Raw genomic sequence first — 6,087 nt, 5'->3', positions numbered from 1 at the left:
ACCCACCACCTGGCTCCCCCAACCTTCCACCCCTGCCCCTTCAAAACCCTCATGTTGTTTTTCAGAGTTCATAGTCTCTCATGGTACACCTCCCCTTCCAATTTCCCTCAACTCCCTTCTCCTCTCCATCTCCCAGTGTCCTCTGTCTTATTCCTTATGTTCCACAAGTAAGTGAAACCATATGATAGTTGACTCTCTCTGCTTGATTTATTTCACTCAGCATAATCTCTTTCAGTCCCATCCATGTTGCTACAAAAGTTGGGTATTCATCCTTTCTGATGGAGGCATCATACTCCATAGTGTATATGGACCACATCTTCCTTATCCATTCGTCCGTTGAAGGGCATCTTGGTTCTTTCCACAGTTTGGCGACTGTAAAGGCATTTAAATCTGAAGATGCTAATGGCCAAGAAGTGGAGAAAAAATGGGTACCTGATAACATCTTTTGAACATTTCCACTAAGATTTTGTTGTTGTTGTTACTGTCAATAAATATTCAACAAGTTTGACCTGGTTTCCTTTTACTTGAAAGGAAAGTAGTTTAGACCAAGGGTTACAAACTGTGGTCCTACCATCTGTTTTTGTACATTGTTTTATTGAATCACAGGTACATCCATTTGTTTAAATAGTATCTTTGTTTTTTCCCCCCATTACAATGGCAGAGTTGAATAGGTATGACAAGGACTATATGGCCCGCAAAGCCTAAAATATTACTCTATGGCCCTTCCCCCCCCCCCAAAAAAAAAAGTTTGCTAACTTTTGATCGCTTTTGCAATAGACTTTCTTAAAGGAACTTTTTATTTTTAAACAATTAAAAGGTTTTCGAATAGAAGGGTTTTTCCCCCCTTTTTCCATACTGTGTCTTTTCTGAAGTGGACAATAACAAACGGACAAAAAGCTATAGCTGTTTTTTTCAAAATGGGTCTGCCACCAGAACACAGGTGTTGTGAAAATCACTGTTAAACCTAAACCAAAATGGGGAAGGGAAAGACTCACAACAACATCATCGTCATTGGACATGTAGATTTGTGCAATTCTAACACTACTGGTCATCTGATCTATAAATGTGGTGGGATCAACAAAAGAACTATGGAGGGACGCCTGGGTGGCTCAGTTGGTTAAGCCGCTGCCTTCAGCTCAGGTCATGATCCCAGCGTCCTGGGATCGAGTCCCGCATCGGGCTCCTTGCTCAGTGGGGAGCCTGCTTCTCTCTCTGCCTCTGTCTGCTGCTCTGCCTGCTTGTGTTCTCTCTCTCTCTCTCTGACAAATAAATAAATAAAATCTTAAAAAGAAAAAAAAAAGAACTATGGAAAAATCTGAGAAGGAGGCTGCTGAGAGGGAAAAGTTTCCACTAAGTTTTCCTGGGTCTTGGATAAACTGAAACTCAATGTGAACATGGTATCACCATTGATATCTCCCTATAGAAATTCGAGACCAGCAAGTATTATGTGACCATCATTCATGGCCCAGGACATAGAGACTCTATCAAAAACATGATGACAGGCACATCTCAGGCTGACTTTGCTGTCCTGATTGTGGCTGCTGGTGTTGACGAATTTGAAGCTGGTGTCTCCAAGAATGGGCAGACCAATGAGCATGCCCTTCTGGCTTATACATTGGGTATAAAACAACTAATTGCTGATATTAAAAAAACATATTCTACTGAGTCACCCTACAGCCAGAAGAGAGACAAGGAAATTATTCAGGAAGTCAGCACCTACATTAAGAAAATTGGCTACAACCCCGACACAGTAGCATTTGTGCCAATTTCTGGTTGGAATGGTGACAACATGCTAGAGCCGGGAGTGCTAACATGCCTTGATTTGGGGGATGGAAGGTCAACTGTAAAGATGGGAATGCCAGTGGAACCACACAGCTTGAAGCTCTGTATTGCACTTGGACACCAACTTGTCCAACTGATAATCCCTTGTATCTACCCATCCAGGACACCTACAAAATTGGTGGTATTGGTACTGTCCCTCTGGGATGAGTGGAGACTGCTGTTCTTAAACCTGGAATGGTGGTCACCTTTGCTCCAGTCAATGTTACAACTGAAGTAAAGTCTGTTGAAATGCACCATGAAACTTTGAGTGAGGCTCTTTCTGGGGACAGCATAGGCTTCAATGTCAAGAATGTATCTGTCAAAGATGTTTGTCATGGCAATGTGGTTGGTGGCAGCAAAAATGGAAGTACCAGTACCCACCAATGGAAGTATCTACCTTCATGGCTCAGGTAGTTATTCTGAACCATCCAAGCCAGACCAGTGCTGGGTATGTACCTATGCTGGATGGTCACATAGCTCATATTGCTTGCAAGTTTGCTGAACTGAAGGAGAAGATAGATTGTTGTTCTGGAAAAAAGCTGGAAGATGGTTCCAAGTTCTTGAAATCTGATGATGCTGCCATGGTTCCTGGCAAGCCTAGTGTTTTGAGAGCTTCTCTGACTATTCTCCTCTGGGCTGTTCTATTGTTTGTGATATGAGACAGACTGTGGGTGCTGTGGGTGTCATCAAAGCAGGGGACAAGAAGGCAGCTGGAGCTGGCAAGGTCACCAAGTTGGCCCAGAAAGCTCAGAAGGCTAAAGGAATATTCTCCCTAATACCTGGCACTCGGTCTTAATCAGTGGTGGAAGAATGGTCTCAGAACTGTTTATGTCAGTTGGCCATTTAAGTTTAAGAGTAAAAGACTGGTTAGTGGTAACAGTGCATTATAAAACCTTCAGAAGGGAAGGAGAATGTTTTGTGGACTATTTGTTTTTGTGAGTATGTGTGGAAGTTTTAAGTTCTTAGTTTTTAAAATCTACTTTTTAATGGAACTAACTTGACCAAAAATCTGTCAACGAATTTGAGATCCATTAAAACAAAAGTTTAATGAGAGAGGAAAAAAAAAAAGCTATGGCTGAAAGTGTGATTCTAAGGATGGTACCAAGTGGTAGGCAATTTTGTACTGTTGGTTTATGCCTACATATACGTTGTTGATCTCTCAGCTGACTTATACCCATTTCCCTTAGGTATAATCAAGTTAGATGTGCCTTAATAATTCTGTATCTTATAACAGGCATGTACTAGAAGGCAATTTATTTTTGAGGCAATAGTGGCACCTTCTATACCTTAAAATTTGTAGAGACTATTCATAAGCTGTAAAATGCATAATGAATTGACCCATTTCAACTTGTCCAGTATGGGAGCCACTAGCCGTATGTGGCTATTGGCACTTGAAATGAGTCTAATCTGAAGTGAGATACACCAAAGGTTCCAAGTATGCAACCAATTTTAGAATTAGCATGAAAAATGAAGGATATAAAATATTGAAGTGATTTTTTATTTATTATTATTTATTTATTCATTTTATTTATTAAATGTTCATTTATTTTTATTTATTTATTTATTTATTAAATATTGAAAATATTTATTTCCATTTGTTTTTTATTAAATATTTATTAAATATCAAAATGATTATATTTTGGATATATTGAATTAAAATATATATTGAAATTATTTTTAAATTTTTTTCAAGCTTAAAAAATGGATACTAAAAAATTAAATTTATATCTGTCACTCACATTATATCTTTACTAAACAATGCTGACACAGAAATTACAGAAAAAGTTAGCATGACAGACGATTAAAGTAAACTCTGATATAATTTTAAAATATTTTATGTATTTTATTTTTGTAAGATAGGCAAAACCATATTTGTTATTTTTATGTTATTAGACAATGCTAGAGAATAGAAATAATGAATATAAGTTATGAGTATGCACATACTATTGAACAATATATAAATTGTATTTTGTTGATAAAATGTGAGTCTATGAAAAAATACACATGTAGGGTGTTAATTATTAGATATTAACAGCTTCCTTACTCTGTACATGGTTTAAAAAAATCTTCAATGCAGGGAACATAGAGATACATGCAGAGAGTTTGAGAGATAATTAAAAAAAAAAATTCTTCTGGGGGCACCTGTGTGGCTTTGTCATATAAGCATCTGACTTCATCTTGGGTCATGATCTCAAGATCCTAGGATCCAGTCCCTGATCCCTGCTCAGTCCTGCTCCCTCTGCCCTTCCTACTGCTCGTGCTTTCTCTTTCTTTCAAATAAATAAATACAATCTTTAAAAATAAAATAAATGAATCCTTCTGTTTTTTATTCAAGAAAGTCTAAGTATATACAAATGTCTCAACGTTGTAGGTATAATTGAAATAAGCTTTTTATTTCATCTATTTCCAAAGTCTTTGTTTTATGAAATTTCTTATGGTGAAAAATATAAATAGAATTTTCCTTCCTATTCATTTTGTATGTTGTCATACCGGAATTGAAATCTATGAAATGGGGATAATTGTTGAAGGAGAAACTGTTAAAAGGTTCCAACCAAATGGCACTCTTTTAGTTTCGATTGCTTAATTTATGCTCATTTCTACTTTTAATTTAAATGTACCAATAATGCCTGAAATGAATAGTAATAAACTTGTACTTTTCCTTCTAAATGAAAGCAAAAGTCTGGAAAGCATAATGAGTTCAGTACATGGTTTATATATTCCATTCACATCTCCATGAATTTAGCATATATGTTGTCAATGTGTCATTTTTGAGAAAGAAAAGGTAGCTGTTAAGATATGAAATTATGGCCTCAAGTTCCATATACCTCAGCTTACCAAGACAATAAAAAAGTGATACTTTTAGCTGTCTTTTGAACCTTTGTGGTTGCAAGGGGTATTTGCCTATTAGAGATGAGCAGAAATCAAACCGCTCTTAGAAGGTTTTCCAATCATTTCTGTGCACCATGACTTTTGATGAACAGATAACATATGGATCATGAAGAATATTTTATTTAAGAATTTAAGAATAGGTCCATAAGGGGCGCCTGGGTGGCTCAGTGGGTTAAAGCCTCGGCCTTCGGCTCAGGTCATGATCCCAGGGTCCTGGGATCAAGCCCCACATGGGGCTCTCTGCTCAGCGGGGAGCCTGCTTCCTCCTCTCTCTCTGCCTGCCTCTCTGCCTACTTGTGATCTCTGTCAAATAAAAAAATAAAATTAAAAAAAAAAAAAGAATAGGCCCATAACACAATCTCTATACTTCAGACATTAAGAAGTCCCTGGCTAACTGTCAAATGCTTTGTTTGGCTTTGGTTATTTCAGAACAACAGCATTTGTGTTCTGCAAGATTTTTCACTGTTTACATTTTAGTTTATATAATTTAAAATTTGAAATTCTTAGTCAATGCTTACAAAGAGTGTACTGAGAAAACTTAATAAATTGTAATTATTTTAGATCATAAAATATATACTAGACACCGATAAAGAATTATAACAAGAATAGATTTTGCAAGTATGTAGTTAAACTGCAAACATGTTATCTGTTAGAATTTTAGATGTTTTCCTGGTGGGAAATTGAGTAAAAAGATAATATGGGGATCTCTCTATTATTTTTTACAATTGAATGTGAACTTAAAATTATCTCAAAATAAGAAGTTTAATTAAATTTAGCACTAATAGGAAAGTCCAGCAAGATAAAATGCAAGATCAACCAAGAAAAATCAATAGCTTACATATTTAAAAATAACCAATTATAAGTATTTCATTTATAATAGCATCAGCAGCAATAAAATACTATGGAAGAAATCTATGAAGTAATGTTTAAGAACTTAGGGAAATCTGGGGCACCTGGGTGGCTCAGTGGGTTAAAGCCTCTGCCTTCGGCTCAGGTCATGATCCTAAGGTCCTGGGATGGAGCCCCACCTCGGGCTCTCTGCTCAGCGGGGAGCCTGCTTCCTCCTCTCTCTGCCTGCTTCTCTGCCTGCCTCTCTGCCTACTTGTGATCTGTCAAATAAATAAATAAAATCTTAAAAAAAAAAACTTAGGAAAATCTAACATTTTGCTGAATAAATAAAAACATGAATAAATGGATAAATGATGATCACAGAGACTAGAAGACTATATTATAATTAAATCAGTTCTCTACAATTTAAGTTGTGTATTCAGTGTGATTTCAATTTAAAAAAATCCCAAAGCACTCCCCCTGCTCAGAGGGGAGTCTGCTTCTCCCTCTCACTGTGCCTCTTCTTCTACTTGTGCTCTCTGTCTCACT

At 36.8% G+C, this 6,087-nt stretch overlaps 1 pseudogene; it reads left to right on the top strand.

Annotated features, from left to right (window-relative positions):
* The first annotated feature begins 1,305 nt into the window (after positions 1–1,305).
* LOC125101200 (elongation factor 1-alpha 1-like) lies at positions 1,306–2,617 on the top strand (annotated as a pseudogene).
* Positions 2,618–6,087: the final 3,470 nt, after the last annotated feature.

This window comes from Lutra lutra, chromosome 5 (assembly GCF_902655055.1).
Source record: "Lutra lutra chromosome 5, mLutLut1.2, whole genome shotgun sequence".
NCBI lineage: Eukaryota > Metazoa > Chordata > Mammalia > Carnivora > Mustelidae > Lutra > Lutra lutra.
Note: the sequence above shows the minus strand (reverse complement) of the source record. Positions and strands in the feature narration are given on the sequence as shown.